Consider the following 23170-nt stretch of genomic DNA (forward strand, 5'->3'; position numbering starts at 1 on the left):
AACCCCACATTATTGTTAAAATTTTGCTTGCTCCCTTTTGCTCTGGCACAGAAGCATGGGTTAATCTATATCCTCAGCCAGAATTGGCAGACAAAAAACAACAACCAAGAAACAACTTGTGATTGTCAGCTCACCTGGGGAAGGCTCTCCTCTCCCTGGAATGGTTGCCTATCCAGTCTTTATATATATATATTTTACATATATTTATGATTTTTTAAAATCAAATATCTGGTCTAATTGTTACAGAAATTGGCCTTCTGTGAGTTAATATATCCTGCCCAAAAGCAGAAGTCCCTGGGCTGTCCAGATAGTGTTTCTGGTAAAAACAGAGTTTTATTTTAAATCTTCAGTGTGTCTTTTTGCTTTCACAGCATGAGAGTACTGATAAAAAATAAATAAAATAATACCAGGTCTATACCTGAGCTATAGCCTGCAAAAACTTAAAGCAGAAATAGCTATACAGGAAGATTTAGGAAAGCATCTGAATGGGAACTGAAAAAATAGGAAAATTAGGCAAGTATGGTGTTTGAGAAAGCAAGAGAATGAGACTATGAGGTTACTGTTGTGTTGACTTGACTAGGTCCTCATACCCAGGTTTTGGTCAAACGCCAGTCTAGAAGTTGCCATAAGGGTGTATTTTATGTATTTTTAACATTTAAATCAGTAGACTTTGAGTAAAGCAGATTATTCTCCACAATTTGAGTGAGCTTCGTCCACTCAGTTCAAGACTTCTAGACCTCCAAGGAAGAAGGAATTCTCTTTCTCTCTCTTTCCCCCTTTTCTAGATGAATGGCTGGATAGATAGATATGTGAATATCCTATTGCTTCTGTATTTCTGGAAAACTCTAATACAGAAATAGTACAGATAGAAACAGAACATTCTTGACTGCTGTTGTAAAAAAATCAAGTAAAATAAAAACACAAAATGGCCATATAGCATAGATGTCATTGTGGTCCTTGGTAAGAGCAGTTTTGGTGGAATGTTGGGGAAAACAGCCTGAGTAGAGAGGGTTGAGGGAAAAAATAATGAAGGTAAGTGGATATTTTGACTATAACACAATATATAAACACTACAAATAATGTCTTCCCTCTTTGGTATTTATTCAATGCATATTTCTTTTCTTCAGTAAACTTTTGCTTGGGAAGGGTAGGCCACCTCTCTAATGCCACACAGCTCCTAATACATTGATTTGAAGAGTCTAGGTGCTATTTAGTATTTGTAAATAAATCATTGTATGATTTTTACCCAAAAATTAATAGTATTATTAATTGGTAAGAAGAAAGGTTTTTTAAGGTTTGAATAAGGGTGGCACAAGGGGAACCTATACAACATACATAAAAGTTTGTTTGAAAACAGTATAGAAACGGTTACCTGCTGTGTTAGGCTGAATAATAGTCCCTAAAAATATCCATGTTCTAATTCCCAGAATCTGTGAATGTTACATTATATGGGACTTTGCCGATGTGATTAAGAATCTTGAGATGGAGAGATATTCTTGGATTATCTCAGAAGCCCTACATGCAAGCACAAATGTCTTATAAGAGGGAGACAAAAGGAGACTTTACCAGAGAGGACAAGGCAGAGAGAGGATGGAGCAGAGAGCAATTTGAAAATGTTGTGCTTCTGGCCTTGAAGGAAGGTGCCCTGAGCCAAGGAATACAAGGAATGAAGTTTTAGAAGCTGGGAAAGGTGAGGAAACAGATTCTTCCTAACAGCCTCTAGAAGGGGAATGGCCCTGCTAACCCCTTGCTCTTGGCTCCCTAAAACTCATTTGTACATCTGGCCTCCAAACTGTAAAATAATAAATTTATTTTGTTTTAAGCCACTAAGTTTGTTTTAGAAGTAATGCTAAAACACCCACATTCCTGGTATAGAGGATTCACTCCCTGAAGACTTAGAACAAGATTTGATTGGTTATGTGGGGTGGCAGAGGTTTGAGTACCAGTACTCTAGACTTTTCATAGTTTAAAATGCCTGGGTTTTATGCTGTGAGTCATGGGGAGAATTAGTAGTTTTTGCATGGGAAGTTAACTGGCCAAAGAATATTCTAGGACATGTTTTTCTGGTAGCAGAAAGAGAAAGAAAATGAACATTGAAGTCTTGATAAGCAGCAGGACGAATCCATGTTTGGCTCGATAGGGACTTAGATAATAGTAGAAGTAACATAAAGGGGTAAAGTAATTGCTGAAAGGAATTCCCCACAGTTGGAATTATCATGATGACAACTTCTACTTTTGAATTAAATAACTGAGCATAAAGATCAAAAAAATTTTTTAAGCTACAGTTGTTGGGAAGACTAGAGGAACCACAAATTCATTTGACATTCTACATTTAAAGGTCCAGCAGAAACAGATATCTGAAATAAGTCTGATAAATTAAGGCTACACATGGATCCGTCTGCATGATTGAAGCCCAGACAACAGATAAGCTGTCTTAGAGATACCAAAGGCACAAACAGAGGTTTCAAAGTTGATATAGAAGGTGAGAGGAATAACTAAAAATGAAGAACAGCTTGGGGAATATATCTTATAGTGGAGAGATTTTCTGCTGTATGATTTCTACTTCAGTCTGACAGCCTAGATGTACATCAGATTTCTTATGGTAAGAAACCGTATGCGTTTTATTTTTATGATTCCCTCCGTTTAGGTCACAAATGCTTTCAGACTTCCTAGTTTTAAGAATTCCACATCTGCTGGTATGAAGTATTTTCTTCTTCAGGCAGGGTCTCCAATGAACTATTATTTACTGTGCTGCTAATAAATTTTAGCCTGACTCAGTCAAAATTGTGAGCTAAAATGTTGGTCTTTGGTAATCTTAGTCTTACCATTTATGCCTTAGGAGCCCAAAGCTTATGCGTGTTGCTTAGATCCCTTTATGCAAACTTTTAGTCAGAGATTACTGTTAATGCTGTGTTGCTTCTCCCAATATATTTGCATTTTGTTTGGAGCAAGTCACCTGTTGATCTTAATTTTAGAATTCAGGCAGACTATGGGGAAAAATCCAGTTTCTTCATTTCTTCTTTCTATTGTCCCCTTTTCTTTTTCTTTATTTGTTTTCCATTTTTCTCTTTTCCTTTCTACTTAATGGAATAAAAAATGGCATCTCCAACTTCCTCAATCAAGACTCTGTAATTGGTCAAGTTAGGCAGCAGAAAGGTTGAGTTCAGATCAGGAGTCAACAGAAGACAGAGTGATGCTCCATTGACTATCATTCCATTTACTAAAATACAAGTTTTATTTTAATTGTGAAACTGCCAGTCGAGTAAGGTGCAAAATGAATCACCATGAAGTTGAGTGCATTTTTTGTATTCTTCTGCTTGAGCAAAAATAGAACAACAGATGGCCATAAATTTAGGGAAGCTTAATGAATTGGCAAGTTATGACATGAAGTAAGTTGGAATGGAGTAACTTAAATGTCTATTAACAAAGGAGAAAAATTCTTCAAAAATGTTTTTTTGGAAAACAGAACATATTATAATTTAGATTATCTGTTTTCTTTTATCATTCTTTCATTGATATGTTTAGTTTAAGATCAGTTTCAAATAAGCATACTGCCCCTCAGCTCTACAATTTTACCTTAAAGAGGCACAACCCTATGTCCTTTGAAGCCAGAACCTTGGAAAGTTCAAGGTTTATAATAAACTTATCACAGACAAGGAGAGCCTCTAGGCAGAAAATATGTTCCCCAGAAAATAGGATTGAGGGCCAGATGCGGTGGCTCATGCCTGTAATCCCAGCACTTTGGGAGGCCCAGGCGGGCAGATCACAAGGTCAGGAGATCGAGACCATCCTGGCGAACAGGGTGAAACACCGTTTCTACTAAAAATACAAAAAAATTAGCCGGGCGTGGTGGTGGGTGCCTGTAGTCCCAGCTACTCTGGAGGCTGAGGCAGGAGAATGGTGTGAACCCGGGAGGCAGAGGTTGCAGTGAGCCGAGATCACACCACTGCACTCCAGCCTGGGTGACAGAGCCAGACTTTGTCTCAAAAAAAAAAAAAAGAGGAGAGAGGAGTGAGTCATATATTCCTACTGAAGTTTGCTCTATATGCTAGAACAATTATAAAGTGGAGTAGTTTTGTAAGTAAATGTGAGCTACATAGAAAAGATGAGACAGCATTTTGGGTGAATTTGAGAGATTTGTGGGTAGCAGGAGCTTAATCCCTATTACCATATTTTTAAAATTATATTTTCTCACATTAAGAATGTATTTATTGACAGGATTCATCCAATACATACATAGACTGAAAGAACGCCTAATAGTTATTCTATAAAATGTTTTTGGCAAGTCGTTGTAACTTCCTCCACAACCAACCAACAGCTGGTTTTTCAAAGTGAGAATATACAGTATGAATATTAATAAAAAATTATCAAAAACTGTTGGGGAATACTGAACTATTCATGAAACTATGCCAACTAGATGTTAACCCTTCCAGTGGAAAGAATTCACAGGTGCATCAGTAGAGAACATTCTGCTCTTTACATTAGGACTATAAGTTAATACATTTATTTTAAGCGTAGACACTTTGCATTACTTAGAAATTAGGATGAGTGATTCAAATGCCTGGAAATTTACAAGTCATTCTTCAAAATTATTTTTAAAATAAAAGCAATTAGGCTGCATCACAAAATAGTTCTTGTGGTTCGAAGAGCAGCACAAAAATGTAAGGACTATGAGCTTCGATAAGACAAGAACTATAAATTGTTTATAGAATACTATAAAACAGAGATTAGCTTGAATTTGTGAGAGTCAATTCAGTAACATAGCAAGGCTGGAATTCAAGTTATGGAAGGGTAAAGAGAAAATGCAAGCAAGTAATTATGGACAATCAGCTACATTGCTCTTTCAATAAGCTTATCTTTTTTTTAAGAGAGGGAAGATTATCTTTTTTTTAAAAAGAGGGAAGATTATTAGTAAAATAAGATGTCACTCTATTTTAGATATGCTTAAGATGCCGAGAACACCCTCCTTGGTTGCAACTTGGGGAAGGAATTTTTTCCTCTTCATATACAACTTTCATTTTTATCTTGAGGCCTGTGTTTACACACATGCCAACTGTGTTAGGTGCAACAATTGTGAGTTTTGGTAACTATCTTCTGTATCACTTCTGAATGTAGACACAGCATTTTATAAAATTTATAAAATTTACATCAGGACTATATGTTAATGCATTTATTTATAAATTTATAAAATACTGTGGTTACATTATTTTTATAAATACTGTGGTTTTATGTTTTATAAATACTGTGGTTACATTCCGAAGTGAAACTGAAGATATCCCAGCTCCAAAAAATGTTCTTGTCAGAATCTTAGACATGTACTTGACTATCCTCAAGAATTTTTAATAAACAAACATCAAAGTGTCATGTATACTCTCAATATTCTTCCCCCTACTAAGATATGGAGGCATTTATAATTTGGCTTTAAATGCCCAAACCCCAAAACTTTGTACAACACAACAGGATACTTATCAGATAATGACTTTCTAATTAACTATATTGGTTAGAAAAAAATTAAAATCTCTAATGAACCTACAGAAATAAAACGAGTAGTTAAGTTTAGCCTGAGAGTTTCCAAAAATCTTTTAACTTCTAAAATTAGAAGAAAGTAGAATCCTTGCTTCACTCAACCTACAGGATCAGTTGGATTCAACTGTATGTGTTTTTTAAGCCTTATAACAACTTTTTCAATACACAGGGAAATGAAAACAGATTTTTAAAAATATTTTTCTCTTTGATGTCTGGTTTAAAAGACAAGAAAATATCAATAAAGTTTAAATAACTAGGAATTGCTCAAAACTCTAAGGATGTTGGAATACCTAGAAAATATACTAAATAGATTTATTGTATTTAGGCAAAGCTGTTTTTAAGAGAAGATTTTAATTTATGTTATTCAATAAAGGATTCAAATAAAAACATGACCCTACAAATAAACCATCTAAAATATGTTTTTTATCTTTCACACTCATGGATCTGTCTAAAATTAATACAATATAATTTAAGAGTTCCTTACCAAACTGTCTTCATGACTTTGCAATCAGGACCAAAAGAATTGTGTTCTATTCTTGTCTGTCATGTGTTATTTGTGTTCTAATTGGAAGTCAGTAATTTTCTCTGAAACTCAGTGTTCTCATCTGAAAAATGGGAAGATAATATGTTTCCTCGAAAAAATTGTTGTGAGAATCTGTCTTAGCCTGCCCAGGCTGCCATAAGAAAATACCATAAACTGGGTGTCTTAAATAACAGAAATTTATTTTCTCACAGTTCTGAAGGCTTAAGTCTGAGACCAAAGTGTCAGCTTGGATCAGTTTTTAATAAGGTCTCTCTTCCTGGCTTTCAGTGACTGCCTTCTTGCTGTGTCCTCACATTGCCTTTCCTCTGTGTGCTTGCACTTCCGGTGTCTCTTCCTGTTCTTACAAAGACACTGGTCCTGTTGAATTAGGGCCCCATTTTGATTACCTCATTTATCCTCAGTTATCTCCTTAAAGGCAGTCTCTCCAAGTACAGTCATATTGAGGGGTAGTGCTTCAACCTGTGGATTTTAGGGCACACAATTTGGTCCATAACAGTTACTGAATCAGAATCTCTGATAATGGAACTTGGAAATCTACATTTTCAAAAACATCCTGAGAAATTCTTAGCCACACTGAAGTTTGAAATCAAAACTCTACAATTTATAAATGGGTTTTGGGGGCATATGATTTGCATTTTAATGGGCAAAGAAAATGATGACTGTCTTTCTTTCCCCTGCCCTTTATGGAATAGCTCCAGTTACCAATAGGAAGAAATATGGTATAATAGATAAAGTTCAAGATTTTCAACCGGGCATGGTGGCTCATGCCTGTAATTCCAGCACTTTGGGAGACCAAGGTGGGAGGATCACTTGAGATCAGGAGTTTGAGACCAGCCTAGCCACCAAGGTGAAGCCCCATCTCTACTAAAAATACAAAAATTAGCTGGGCATGGTGGCGGGCACCTGTAAACTCAGCTACCGGAGAGGCTGAGGCATAAGAATCCCTTGGACCCAGAAGGCAGAGGTTTTAGTGAGCTGAGATCACACCATTGCACTCTAGCCTGAGTGACAGAATGAGACTCTGTCAAAAAAAAAAAAGATTTTGAAGATGTAGGGGGTTCTGTCAGAGAAAAATTGCACTCGACAAGTTGAACAGGCAAGAAAGGATTTATTTAAGACTATCACTTTAGGGAAGAGAGATTGAAAGCATCTCTGCTGAAACGAAAGTTGGTAGAGCTGGTGGAAAAGTACTGGAGGACATTAGTGGGGAGGTGGTCAGTGTGACTAGGCCATTTGTGTTTACTAATTGACACTTACCGAAGTTGGGCTGCTACCTTCCCATAGAGACTGGGAGACAGGAATGCTATCTTTCTTGATTTTTTTAAAAAAAATATTTTAATATGACTACATATTAGTTGTACGTTATTTATGGGTTACATGTGATGTTTTGACACAAGCCTCAGTGTCTAATGACCGCATCAGGGTAGGTCCTTGAGAAAACTTTTCGGGGTTGTAAAACTGGCAAGAAGCTGGGAGAAGATTCAGAGAGTCAAATAAATAATTTACAATTGAAAGTTTTCTAAAGTAGATATTCTGAGGGAGTCAGGGGTCAATAGTAAGAAGTCTGTGTAAAGTATAGTCAAGCTGCAGAAAATATTAAGGCATTCTTAGCCACTTTGAATACTATCTCTGTCACTAATCCTGTGAACTTGAACAGGTCATTTTCCTTTTATGACCTGGACAACGTGAGCTTTTAATTCAGGGCTTCTATTAAAATCACTAATGCTAAAATTCTGTTTCAAAGGCTGTTACTCAGCCACTATTTACCATGATTGCCTTACTGATTTTTAAAATATCAAAATCATTTTGAAATTCTTTGTAGGCCGGGCGCGGTGGCTCAAGCCTGTAATCCCAGCACTTTGGGAGGCCGAGACGGGCAGATCACGAGGTCAGGAGATCGAGACCATCCTGGCTAACACAGTGAAACCCCGTCTCTACTAAAAATACAAAAGATTAGCCGGGCGTGGTGGCGGCGCCTGTAGTCCCAGCTACTCGGGAGGCTGAGGCAGGAGAATGGCGTAAACCCGGGAGGCGGAGCTTGCAGTGAGCCGAGATCGCGCCACTGCACTCCAGCCTGGGCGACAGAGCGAGACTCCGCCTCAAAAAAAAAAAAAAAAAAAAAAAGAAATTCTTTGTAAATGACCTCTGGTCCTTCTTGTGACTCCTAAACCTTCCCAAGATATAGTCAATGCTTCCAGGACCCTGCTTTAATACTAGGATTATGTCCATCTGATAGTAGTTGTTAAATATTCAGAATATCACTCTGGGATATTGCAATCTACTTCACAGTTATTTAGAAATTCTAGTAAAAACATGGCATTAACAATAAAGACTTCAATAGACCTTCAATATATCTTATTTTCCTAAGAATCTAGACTTACCACTGTGATTGCTATATGCTTCCAAACAATCTTGTATCAAATGTTTATTTTCCAAATTTTTTTTTATAAAACCTTTTCCCTTATTTTCAGTTAAAGTCAATTGATTTTGGCCCCATGTAAAATATACAGGAGATCACAAATGAATCAAAATATTAACTGTCTTTTAACATTTCTCAGTCTATTAAAGAATGGAAATAAGCAATTTATCTATAAAGTGCTGAGAGAATGCATGACTAATTCTGATTGTTGCTGGTGGACAGGTTAGACCTATGATGACTGGAAGAATTAAAAGCGTTTCCATTAAGGTACATTTGTGGATGGTTTGCTTGAATAGAAAAAGAAAATTTAAGAGACCCGTTAGAATTTTATTCAAATATTTTAAGATTGTTTTTTCATGTGGAAGAAGGATTAGACTCGTTTTGTATGGCCCCAAGGTTTAGAACAGGCTCAATGGGAAAATTACAGAGATATTTTGGGTTTAATGCAAGAAATATAATTTTTCAAATGAGAGCTTATTCAAAATCCTTGCTATGGACTTCCACAACTCCTCTGCCAAGCACTTTCAACAATGAATTATAGTCAGAAATTAATTCACTGGAATCTCACACCAAAATATAAGGTCCTGGGGAATAAAAGACTGCATGGGATTTAAATCAATAACTAGTGACTTTTTTTCCAGCTGATCTTGGAGCTTATGTGTGTCAAGTGGATGAATTAATAAATAAAAGTGAGTTTCTTACAATAATGTGCCAACCTAGTCTGGAGGGCCCATTCATACATGTATTGTAGGAGAAGTCTAAGCATCTAATAATTGTTGAGACTAGATGATTTAGCACAGCCCAACAGAAGTAAGTGTTGTTAAAACACAATGCCCTAAAAGGTCCTGGTTGACATTGAGTGCATTAGAATCTGAACTTCAGCAACCAGGTAAGTTTACCCAGATCAGATATGTATAACAACACCAGGAGAAAGTCTTTAATTCAAGTCCTAATAAAGATACCAAAGCCTAGCTGAGAATAAATAAACAAATATTCAATAATGACTATTTGCTATGGATTTATTATGTAGTCAAATATAAATACTATAGTTAGGCTCCAGTATAAACTTGCTGTCTGTGTCTTCATGGGAATGGGCAAAATATCTCACCCCCATCAAATTGAATAGTTGGTGTACTTCTTTATTCTTTAGAGTGGGCCTAGAGCAACTTCTCAAGCCTATTCAGGTGGCAACTAAAAATTAGAGTTGGCAATGAGATGAATATTATTTTCAAGCTCTTATCTAAGGAAATACTCTATTGCTGATACGGTGTCTACTACTCTTTCAAATCTCGCTGTCTTTATCTGTCTCCCACTGTTACAAGCTTCTATGCTGGGATGATAATGTACTGAAATCAGGTTCTTTATCATTATTTCCAAATACTTTGAATATCTGCTAAAGGGATTCCTCAAAATTCACTTTAAAATCAATTATTGTTTTTACTAAGTGATTTATTATTTTAATGCACACACAGATTTCTGGTTTTCTGCTTAGGAACTATACCAATGTTTCTTAAAAATGTCACTCTCTTATTTGTCCATGCTGTTTTCATTTTGTTAAATGAGTCATTTTGTTAAATGAGTCTGTGGAGATGGAGGGATACATTAAACTTTTCTTACGAGAAGAAACATTTGGGCTCAAAAGTAAAAACGGATCCCTCACTGGTTAGAAGCATTGACTCAAAGGCATGCCTGGTTTCATGCCATTAATCTTCACTCTCCTGGGCCTCCAAACCCCATATGTGCCATTGCAACATTACATGGGCATTATGGTTCTACACATCCTTTTCTGTTGGGGATATTGCTTTTTTTTTTTTAAGCAGAAGTAGCAAAATGATGCTGATTCTTGTTTTTTCATAATTACTGATAATATTTTGTTTAAAATAATGAGAATCAGCCCTGCCACAACTTGGTCTTGAATGCTATCATCTTTATATCTAACCAGTCACCTTACATATCCAATATTCCAGCTGAGTATCACTTCCAGATATATTCAGCATAGTTACTCAATAGGAGTACTGAACAAAGACAAAATGTCACCCAAACTGTATTTTCTCTCTGTGTTATGTGGAATTTGCCTGACTTTGGTCAGGATATATTTTGTCTATCAAGTTTTCTGCGTCTACTGTTTTTGTCACTCTGTCATGGAAGGAAATTAAGTTGATTTGACAGGATTTATTTTTCACAATGCCAAGGAGATTTTACCCAGTAACCCATGATTTTCTAGGTGCTTGAAAATTGATTTTTTGATGATACGTTTCAGTAAGTTTTCAACTAAGTAGTGATGATGACAGGTCTATAATTTCTAAAGTTATCTTTTTTTTAAATCTTCCCAGAGTAGAAACAAGAAACACACTAAGATAAGTACTGCATTTAGTCTTTTTAATATAGCAGAATGCCTAAGTCCTTTTTAAGTTCATAGATGTTGAGCTAATTGTTCTTTACTGACTTTGGCAAAGTCTTGAAAAAATAATTAAGTCACCAGAATTTGCAGTTCAAAATGTGACCAGTTTATAACATTAGCCTTGCAGGCGAACCTTTATATCACACCCTGTATCTTCTCCAAATACCATATCATAACTGCCCTATATTTTAAGCTTTCAAACAAGATTTCTGAAACCTGCAGTTTGAATACTGGCCAAGCACTGCAGTTATTTATATAATTTATGGTCATTTTTATGTATGAAAATTCATTGATTACAGATGTAAGATTTAATTTATTATATTAAAATGCATTTCTGCTATTGAATTCCTTTATGCAAAAAAATCAAAATTGTTCTTTGGTAGTATATCACTGAACCCCTTATGTATAAAAACCCCAGATTGGAATACAGAGCTCTTAGATGACCAGATAAGAATCAAGAGGTTAATTAGACTCTGCAATTATAGTCTATGAAGAGAAAGACTTCACTCATTTGAAATAGTATATAGTTTACTATATGTAAAATAAAATAAAATAATCTCAGAAACTGTGGTCTCCTATAATTTGTAGAAGATGATAACTGATACCTCTAAGCACATTTTGGGTGCAAATAAGTATACTTAAATACTGCTAATAAAAGCTAACATCCACTGATCACTTGCTTCATACCAAGCACTATCCTAAATTCTTCAGGTACATGATTTCATTCACTTTTTCATCTCACAACAGTATAGTTAGAACATGCTGTTATCATCCCAATTTTCAAGTGAAGAAACTAATGTTTAGATATGTTAAATAATGCATCTAATGTCATATACTAGTGTTTGAGTAGGAATTTGAAGCCATTTGGTTTGAATCTGGACTCCATGTTCATGATCATTATCCAAAAATGTCAAGTGTCCCAAACCCTCACAAATGACTTTGAATTAAATATTAGGTTTATATGTGTGGAACCTGAGGCACAGTGATAATTAAAGTGTAGCTCAGCCATATAGTGACCTCTTGGTCACTATGGGTCTTTGGGTTAAAACATACCTTTAAGAATATGTAGGAAAAAGTGATAATAGCTAACTCAGCAGCATTCGTTAATTCATCTGCAACAGATTAACCTGTTCCAAAATAATGAGATAATCTGATTCTGATGGGAAACAGAGCAGACAAATTCTTCTAGAACCCAATCTGTTTCCATGTGGGTGTATCCAGGAAGTCAGGATTATTTGGAGAAACCTGGCAGGTCTCTAGGCAGACAAAAGGGAACATCTGGTAGGGATTGGGACATCTAGAAAAAAAGGTAAGATTTTCCTTGAAAAAACCACTTCTCTCATAATTTTTTTCTACACATACGTGCTTCTCTTTAGATAGTTTCTGACAGGACGCTCTTTTCTTTCTCTCTCCCCATTTCCTTTAAATAATATACATTAAATTAGCATAGAATCACAGCATCATCAACAAATTCGGGCTAGCACTTAGTGACAGACACTACTGCTAGACTCTAGTTATTCATTTGTTTTTCTAACTAAGAGAAACAATTTTATCTGGGGCAGCAATGTGCCCAGGGAAAAAAATAGTTAATCTCTCAGACTCAAAGCACATAAGTTTGGCTATATAATATATTTCTGGACACTGAAAGATAGGGACTTCTGAGGAAGAAATTTAACAAAAACAGCATCACCCAAAGAAAGCATTTGGGCAATTCTGCTTTCTTCCTTCCTTCCATTGAGTCCGGTCAGAGAGGACTGGCCAGGGACAAAGCCATGACCCTCGGGGATACAGGAGCATGAGCCTGCAGATAACAGCCCCGCTCTGAATGAGCATTCAGGCACATAGACCAGGGCTGGTTGTTGCAAACCCCTCAGCAGCTGCCTCCTGGCACAACTGCCGACTAACATGCAATCTACCAGACAAATGGAAGCTCTTCTTCCCCCACTTCTCAGACACCCCAACAAGGGTTCTGAATTCTAAAAACAGCAACAAACATTCACATTGTTACATATGAAATGCTCTCCTGCATCTTTCTGTCTCAGAGATAACAGCTGTCCCTCCTCCACTCTCCCCCCACTCACCCCCAGACACCCCCCTAAACAATTTCTGTGCCAAGATGAAGAGGATGCCCCGGGCCATGGGGGCTTCTGGCCTTGAAGGGCTGCTGCAGTGGTACCAGGGCACAGGGTAGGTGAGACACAGCAGAGGTCCTGGCCTAGGTCCCTGGCCTCTCCTCCCGCAGGTGGCATTTGCTTATATAAGGAGAACAACCTTGTTCATTTTCCCAACAATGTGGCACCGTATTTTGCTTTCCTCTCCACTTCTTTCTGGCAGCCTTCTCCCACTGTTTCCAGATGATCACTATGCCAGGCGAGGCCCGCCTTGGCTTGCTCTGTCTTCCCTGCTAGTGCATTTTCTCCTAAAAAGCTCCTTTAGCCTGTCCGGATCCACTCGTTTGACCTTTCTGGTTGTCTGTCCTACCTGCTTGGGGTTCTTCATGTTGATGAGTCCTTCCATGTCTTTGCACTTTTCCTGGTAGTCATTTTCTTCATTTTAATTCTCATCTGAGTCTGGATTTCTTCTCATTTTTGGGGTCAGCCCCATCTCCACCTTCTTCTCCTTGTTCTTCTTCTTCCATGGCCTTCTGCTTCTCAGCCTGGAGCTGTGTGTCGACCTCCTAAGGGCTCCTTTACTTCCTGGCTTTTGTGGCCTCCCGTCCTCCCTCCTTTAGTCATTGCAGCTCTGGCAACTGCAGCAGCACCACCTGGATCAAACCTAATGTGTATTTTCCCCAAGAGACTACAATGGTGTCTCATCCTGAGCAGCTTCGTGACATCCACCAGGGATTGTAGATTGTCAATCTTCATTATCCGTATCAGTGTCTCAAAATAGGACCCAGAACATTTGATGTCACCCCTCAGACCAGGGGTCCAGAACACATAAGGGTAAAGAAGTGAAAGTTTTGGAAAAGTCAGACTGTTTCACATTTTCTACTATGGCCATTACACTTAGAGAATAAACTGTGAGATATATATATGTGTGTGTGTGTGTTATTTTCTTTTTGTAAAAAAACTGTATTAGTCTACTTTTACACTGCTATAAACAATAGTTGAGACTGGGAAATTTATAAAGAAAGAGGTAATTGATGCACAGTTACACATGGCTGGGAGGCCTAAGGAAACTTAGAATCATGGCAGAAGGAGAAGCGGAAGCAAGGCACATCTTACATGGTGGCAGGTGAGAGCAGGAGCACAGGGGGAACTGCCACTCTAAAACCACCAGATCTCATGAGAACTCACTCACTGTCAGGAGAACAGCATGAAGGAAGCCACCCCAGTGATCCAATCACCTCCCTCCAGGTCCCTCCCTGATACATGGGAATTACAGTGTGCGATGAGATTTGGGTGGGGACACAGAGCCAAACCATATGAGAGACAGAGTCTCACCCTGTCACCCACTCTGGAGTGTAGTCGCAGGATAATAGACACTGCAGTCTCAAACTCCTGGACTCAAGGATTTTTCCTGTCTCTCCCTCCCATATAACTGGGACTACAGGTACACAATACCATGTTTAGATAATTTTTTAATTTTTTTGTAGAGATGGGGTCTTGCTGTGCTGTCCAGGCTTGTCTGGCAATGCTGGCCTCAAGCAGACCTCCTGACTTGGCCTCCCAAACCACTGGGATTATAGGCATGAGCCCCCATGCCCAAACTATTTTAACCTGAAACACCATAAATGACCACCTGATTTATATATGTGTAAAGACACTGAGGCCCTGAGAGAACAATGGAACTGACCTTAGTATCAAGAACACATTTGCCAGTCTGGACAGCTGGCCCTCATGTGAGCATTTCTGGGAGTTTTCAAAGAGCATAAAATGAACCATTTTATTCCATTTTAATGGTCTTAGGATAACTTTATTTCTGAAAATCAAATCTACCCTTAACAGATAATTTGTCTCCACTAAATATTTAAAATTAATTAATTTTTATAAATTTAAAATGAATTTACAACCTTACAGGAAAATTTTAAATATGTTTTGATTAGTATTATCATAGTGTTCAATTAGTGTATTTCAAAAAAAAAAAAAAAAAAAACAGCCCACATGTCTCTATTGAACCATTTCTAGTACTGCATGAAGAAATTATTCTGATATTTTGCAACACTTTTTCAAAGTTGCATGTATTCTCTCTAATTCCAGTTCAGGAAAGGCATTATGAGTCCCATTTTATCCTGAGGGAAACCAAAGCTCAAGGCCATATGGTGCTAAATAGAAATCTTCAACAACAGTCTTGGCGTGGTAAGACCCACTTTTGTAGTTTTTGCTGCCACACTATAAGCAGGACATCCATATTTTCATGTCATCCAACTGCACCCTTCTCAGTCTCAATGTCATGTCTTTATTGAATAAAGATGTAATTTTAATTTAATTTTTGTTTTTGTTTTTCATTGCTCAAGGAAAAAATCTTATAAATGGTTTTCTCATTACTGAGAAAATTTTACAATATCTGATTCTATCTACTGTCATGTCTCAGATGAGCTGATATATGTGTTATATAACCAATTACCAAGTTGCAATTTCCCTTTAATTTGTGTGTGTTGGAGGGTAGAGAGGAGAGGCACCAGAGGTTGGATCCCTTTGCATTCAACATGTACAAAAATTCTCTTCATTAGGAAGCCTATTTTAATTTATTTTATCATAACAGACATTTATCAGTATACATTCTATACTTCCTGATCACTGTTTTCATGATTTTTAATGACATGTTTTTGTCAGTTGTTTTCTTGTGGTAAAATATGCATAACATGGAATTTACAATTTTAAACATGTTTAAGTATACACTGTCCCCAGGTTACTGGTGTGATTGAATGATTTTTCAAATTTATGGTGGTGTAAAAGTGGCATGCATTTAGTAGAAACTGTGCTTCAAATTTTGAATTTGTACCATATAACCATTTTGCATTGCACTTTCAGTAGAGTATTCAATAAATGACATGATGTATTCTACACTGTATTTTAAGATAGGCTTAGCTGATTTTGCCTTCTGCAGGCTAATGTAAGTATACCAAACACGTTTAAGGTAGGCTAGGCTAAATTGTAATGATCTGTGGGCAAGGTGTATTAGATGCATTTTTAATTTATGATATTTTCAGTTTACAATGGGTTTATTAGCACAGAGTCTCATCATAAATTGAGGAACATCTGTGTACCATTCAGAGACATTAAGTACTTTCACATTGATGTACAATAATCATCACAATCCATCTCCAGAACTCTTTTAGCATCCCCAACTGAAACTATGTACTCATTAATAAGAAAAATTCCCCATTTCCCTCTCCTTTCAGTCCCCAGTAACCACTATTTGATATTCTGTCTTTGTGAATTTGACTCTTCTATGTACCACATAGTAGTGGAATCACATATTTTATTATTTGTAACTGACTTCAGTTAATATCATCTTTAAGTTTCATCCACATTGCATTATATGCCAAAATTTCCTCCTTTTTTAAGGCTAAATATTCCTTTGTATGTATACACCATATTTTGTTTATCCATTTGCTGTAACAGGGGCATTTGGGTTGTTTCCAGTTTTTGCTATTGTGAATAATGCTGCCATGGACATTGCTGTGCTAATATTTGTTTGAGTTTCTACTTTCAAAGCTTTTAGCTACATATCTACATATAGAATTACTGGGTCATATGGTAGTTGTATGTTTCATTTTTAAAGAAACCACTATAGTGTCTTCAGAAAAGCTGCATCATTTACATTGCCTACATCAATGCACAGGGGTTCCAATTTCTACACACCCTTGTCAACATTTGTGATTTTCTGTTTGTATGTGTTGTTTTATGAAGGCTTGATGAGTACTTAGCACAGCACCTTCTCCATAATAAGGAATTCTCAAGCAGGTATTGAATTAATGAATGGTGTTGTGTCTTCTCCAGTTTATTAATATTTCTGCTGATGTAGCTAAGTTTTATTTACTTTTTAGTTTTGTTTTACTTTATTCTATTTTATTTTGAGACAGAGTCTTGCTCTGTCACCCAGACTGGAGTGCAGTGGTGAAATCTCGTCTCACTGCAACCTCCACCTCCCAGGTTCAAGCAATTCTCCTGCCTCAGCCTCCCGAGTAACTGGGATTACAGGCACGTGCCACCACACCCAGCTAATTTTTTGTTTTTTATTAGAAACAGGGTTTCATCTTGTTAGCCAGGATGGTCTCGATCTTGTGACCTCGTGATGCTCCCACGTCAGCCTCCCAAACTGCTGAGATTACAGGCATGAGCCACTGCACCTGGCCCCTAAGTTTTATTTTTTAATGGTAGGTTCATAGGCTTTGGGCATCAGAATCACCTCTTGATGCTTTCTAAGAAGGCCAGTTCCCAGCTGAAATTCTAGACCTGTTGAAACTAGCCGAAACTCCCCTAGTGGGCCCTGAAGAATCTGCAGTGCTAAGGACGTCTCAGGGGATGTTGGTACACAGAAAAGGTGAGAACCAGAGCATCTGAACAGAGTATAAAACCCTGAAGTCTGGATTTATGTTTTATAATTGTTTGACAGCTCTCAATAGTAAACTCTAAAACTTTGTTTTTGTTTTTATTATTCACATTGAGATTCATATTTAAAATTTCACGAGAGCAAATTTTGCATGCTTCTTTTCTTCCAGATGTATTCTGTATGTGAGTATAGCAGAAGCTCATATGACAGAACATCAGGTTTGTCCTAAAAAACAGGTATTGTCTGGTACTCAGCCTGCTTGGGATAATCCATGAAATATTTAACAAATTTCTTCTTTTGTCAAATACTAATTACCCATATCCTCCAGACAGTTTTCTGGGACTCTGAGATGGGTCCTTTTACCAAGGATGAGTTTAATGTTCTATAGAATTTGGAAACAAAAGCTGCTTTAATCAGCCTTTAACTAGTAAACTTGTAAGCTGAGTACCCAGCACAAACAGGGGTTATGGTTGAGGGTGCGCTTCTCTCTTCCATGACTTACTAAATAATGTAGCTGCCAGAGCTAGCTATGAGAGATTTGGTGTCTGGTAACTGCTATCTGGCGACGTATGTCCATCATGCTTGATGTTCATTAGTTAGATGAGATCAGTAAGTTAAAGAACTGTTAAATTTGTGTTTTCCTTTAATGGATACGTGACTGTGGTAGCTGAGTCACAGGACAGAAACTCGACAGAAAAGGACATGGCGGTAAGATAAGCTTATTGCAAATATACAACTTCATAAATTCTTTTAATAACTTGTCTTAGCAAGGTGCCTTAGCTGGTTCACTTAATAAATGTGAATGAGGAGATAAAAGAAAGAAAAATAAACAAATGCATTATTCCTATCTCTTTTTTACATATATGAATTATGCATGCATCTTATTAGTGGGAAATTAAGTAATGTACTATGTTAGCTACATTTTTGGCAGAAAAATTGTTTTGATAAACCTAGTATAGCCAGAAAAGTTAATGTAATTGACAGTATCTAATAATAAAGCTTTAGTTAAGTTTTTTCTTTAATATTGAAAATGCCATTTCTTTAAATCTCTTAACTCATTTCTTTCACATTCTTATCAGATAGATATTGAGCAACTATCTGCCAAAACTAATTAAAATTTCCCTCCCAGAAAAGATCAATTACTTGCTTTATTTGGAAAAAAATTGTCTGATAATCTTTCCCAATCATAACAAAAATTCTGAATGCTTGGTAACAGAAAATGTAACCAAAGCATGAAAATAAGTTAAATTACACTAATATTAGCAGTATAAACATAATCCTTGGGATTCTTACCCTTGTCAGAAGGTGCTAGTTTGAGATATTTACCTAACCTTAACTTGCTTTCTGCAGTTGCAAGACTGAGGATTTCCTTGGCAGAGAATCTGGCTTAGTGACAACATAAATTTGGCAGGTTCTTGGAAACGCTTTGTTTTGTAGTTTGAACCTTCAGCTTGCTGATGCTGATATGCCTCACAATCCTCACAATCTTCGTCTGCTGTGTCATCTTATTGGGATCATTAGCTACTATTTTGCAGTATGCTAGAATTATATTGCAAATATTTTCCCCCTTCAGACACATGTTGTAGTTTCCAAAGATGAAAAACCCACTAGAAAAATTTCTATCCAACAATATCTTTTTATTCCATTCTGATGTTTTTTTAATTCTCAAATTGGCAGACCCTTCATTCTGATTAACAAAAATATTTTAGAATTCTAGTTGGTATTGTACTTGTTGAATTATACCTGAAAAAATATTTAAAGTCATGTTTAAAGGGCCTCAGAAAATGCTGTGATCTCCAAAGCACACTGGGCCAGAAGATGATGGGTGTTGGGAAAGAGAGCAGGTAGAAATCACAGAAACAATGAGAATGAAAAGAGACATGTGTTGATCTTTCATGAAAAAAGTCAATTGCTTTATGACCGAAATTATTCTATGAAATAGCTCTGGCATGCAACCCAGACCCTTTGCAGCCTGCTGTGTTTTCAGAATTTCAAAGCCAACTTTAAAAATTATTGCACAGAGTAAAACAAGGTTAAACACCCTCCTGCAGAACTTCAGCTGCCTGCATCTGAGGAGAGGCTTCCTGTACATTTCAGTAAAATGCTTTCCGTCCAGGTCCCCACAGCAAATATGTTGAGGCTTCTCAGGTTCCCAGAGCTGAAGTTGGTGTTCTTTTCTGCAATAACCTTTGATGGGTTACTTGACATAGAATGCCACAATTTTGGAGCAATGAAAAATGACATCACTTGCAGTCAGGCTCAGAGATCATTTCATAGAAGAGAGATATATATACACACACACACACATATATATACACATATATATACATATATATAAATAAAACTATGATATAATATATAAGTTATATACACACACACACACACACACACACACATATACACACATACACATATAACACCACCAGAAGGAAAAGAGGGATCGCATGCTGATTCTAGAGAGGGTTTGCATGTGCTGTAATTTAAAACAGAGATGACTGCAGTAAACTGACTCTTGGGTTTAAATTACCTTCAGTGGTCATTCTCTGGTAGTGAAAAGTGAGAATATTGGAATTTGATGCTATAAATATTAGAGTAATTGATGGAAACTTTAAAAATATTCCAGAAAAATCCATAATTGTTTTAAAAGGCTATTATTTTCCTTCTGTGAAAGGAAGTAGACAGTTTAAACCAATGCTGATAAAGATGACATTTATTTTCTCTTCAAAAATGTAGAAAAGCCAACTGCCTCAATCCCAATATACCAAAAAAATTATTTGCATTTAAAAAAAATACTTTCAGTTCTTGAACATATATTTTGAAGTCATGCAATACATTCCTTTCTGCGTATCTTTTTACCCAATTTTATATCATATACTGCTTTCATTGGTTCTGCATTGTCTTTATATTCACCATTTCACATGGCTACATCATTTCATTGTGTGGCCAGACCACCATTTAGTAAAATATCCCCCTCACTTTGAAGCATTTCCTTTTTTACTATCTGTAGTGACTATTAAAACCCTGCAAGGCACATTTGCATATATTAAATAATATTCTCCTATTAAATTATTATTTCTGGGCACATTTTCCCTTTTAAAAATAGAGATCAAAAGTGTCAGTGCCATTGTCAATCTTGCCATGTGTCAGACTGTTTAAAACTCTTCATTCACTATCATTCTGTAATAATCATAGATTTCTTAGATTTGAAAATGTGTTTCAGATTGATATATAACTATGCTTTAAACTTGAAATGCTGTTAGTAGAGAAGTATACCAAAGCATGTTGTCAAACTCAAGAAACAAGAGTTATGACTTACAGGAAATCTTAGTAAATCAACCATATGAGACTATTTACAAAGCTTGTTTAAAATTTAACTTTAGGGACTTTCAGTGGAACAGGGAAGCATTTGGTAATTTTTCTTCTCCCCGAGACTTAGTCAAAGATAATTTTTCTCTGAGCAGATTGGTATGCTTGACAGGCAAAATCACTGTGGTCTTTCTTTTTGTTTAATACAATGGGCCACAAACCTAACGTTATCATTATAATTAGACATAAACTCAATGTTACAATAATAGAGGCAGGAGATAATTCTTACAATAACAGAGATCACAAAATATGAGAACACTTTTGTAAACATGCAGTCTTTAATACACAGACAACTTAGCTTTGACCAAGGGTTTCTTTCCTTCCCTTACAAATTCTCTCTCTGAAGACCTGATACTCTTTTACACAAGATAGCAGATCACCTGGCAGCAACGTGAAATAAACTCTTTGGAATCCTAACGTGAATGTCAGCTCATGTATTTACTAAATCTTGGCAGATTTCCTTTCTTAAGTCCATGTAAACCATTACTCTCTTTATTAGTGTTTCTCAAAGTATATATTTCAGGCCATCTTCCTTAAAATCACCTCAGGTACTTACTAAAAATGCACTAATTGGGTTGCTTTTAATATCTACTGAGTCGGAGTGAATCCCAGGGGAACTATTGCTCCATATATTAATTCTAGTTAATTCCAGTATGAGAAGAAAAAATATGTTTATACATAAGATGGGTTACAGTGAAAACCTACTATTTTCAGCATTGTACCTTTCATTCTAATAATGTTAATTGAGCCCCAGCTTTGTGCCAGGCAGTGTGTTAAAAGTGAAGGATAAACGACTGAACACAAACCGGGATGCACCTTGCCAACATAGAATTTTCAAGTTAGGAAACACATTAGTAAAATAGCTACACAAACAAATGTGTAATTGTAGTTTTGATAATGTGAACAACAAAGAACATATTTTGAGGGTGCTAAAATAGTGAGCTATAACATCTTTGGTAAGTCAGGGATGCTTCCCTGAGGCAGTCATGCCTTATGGTGAGAACAGAAGGATAAATACTGGATACCGACAGAACAGGAGAGAGAAGAGTATTTATGCAGAAAGACAGCATTTGCAAAGGTCCTGTGGCAGGAGAGAAAATAAGAAATGCAAGAGACTAAAAGGACACAGTGATTAAATCCTGGAGAGAGGATGAAGGAGGGGAATCATGGATGAAAATCTCTTAAACTACCCAAGCCAATTCCTAACAAGGAAAAATACAGAGTTTACTACTTTAGTTAGAAGCAAAAACATTTTATGTGCCATATGCAATACTGCAAAACATTTTTATCAAAATGTCCACATTGGTTGTATTATGCCCCGATGCTTCATTTCAGGTTATTGGTTAATCCTTCAGGTTATTGCAGCTTCCACGGCAATTTTTTATTTCATCCTACCTCGGTCTGCCTTGGTATATCTCAGTCTCAATAACTCCACATACTGATGCTTAACTTAGCAAAGACAACCACCTGCACTGAAGTTGTTCTTGAGGATTGCTCCCCCAGGAGGATAAATAAGGTGGTAGTTGGGTCCCACCATAGCCAGCAACAGGTCTCTGGATCCATGAACAGAAGTAAATTACGCGTAAATCAAAGTTTGCTTTCCTCAATTGGAAAGAAAGGGATGCCATATCCTGTTGGCAACCTTTGCAGCAGGATCACTACCTGCCACCTATGTAGTCCCTTTGGATATTCATTTCAGCTGAATCTTTTTAAAATTAAATGACTTTTGGAACTATATTTTAATATACACAGCCATCACCCTCTATTCATTCATACCCAGATTCTGACAGCATACAATTCTCTGAATGCTGGGAAAGTCTTCTCATTTTATATACAAATGTTACAACTTATCATGTGGTCTTTAACAGATGCCAGCTGATTTCTAATAGAATACAAATACCAAAAAATTGCTTGTTAAATATAATAGTGATTAACAAATACTTTAAAAAAACTTGCCAAAGTCATGACTACTACATGGTTATACTAAGAAGAAAACAGAGGCTTGCCTTTTATAATTAGTGGATTTTGCTTTATTTCTACATTTATCAAAATGTCTTTAATGGAAGACTGCACCTGTGGATGTTATGAGCAATTTATGCTAAAAGGCTCCCTTGACAAATAAGTTAAGGACAACTTTGAACTACAGTTCTATGCCACATAATAATGTTTCAGTTAATGACAGACTGCATATACGGTGGTGGTCCCCCAAGACTATAATGGAGGAAAAAAATCCCTGTTGCCCAGTATTTACTATACTACGTTTTTATAATTGTTATTTTAGACCATACTTTTTCTAAAAATTTAAAAGATATATGTAAAAGATTGACTGCAAAACAGCCTCAGGCAGGGCCTTCAGTGGGTGTTGCAGAAGAAGGCATTATTATCACTGGAGATGACAGCTCCATTTCATGTT

At 36.6% G+C, this 23170-nt stretch overlaps 1 protein-coding gene across 3 annotated transcripts in view; it reads left to right on the forward strand.

The window, feature by feature from the left end:
* The window catches only part of XIRP2 (xin actin binding repeat containing 2), a 597703-nt gene that overhangs the window by 230767 nt on the left and 343766 nt on the right, over positions 1–23170 (forward strand). Inside the window, exon 1 of one of the 3 annotated variants that reach the window (XM_021924351.2) lies at positions 1437–1690. The exons of the other annotated variants lie outside the window; for them this stretch is intronic. The gene's annotated coding sequence lies outside the window, so the exon portion shown is untranslated. Of the gene's footprint in view, positions 1–1436; positions 1691–23170 lie in introns of those variants that run through there. 3 annotated transcript variants of the gene reach the window in all.

This window comes from Papio anubis, chromosome 10, assembly GCF_008728515.1.
Source record: "Papio anubis isolate 15944 chromosome 10, Panubis1.0, whole genome shotgun sequence".
Classification (NCBI taxonomy): Eukaryota; Metazoa; Chordata; class Mammalia; order Primates; family Cercopithecidae; genus Papio; species Papio anubis.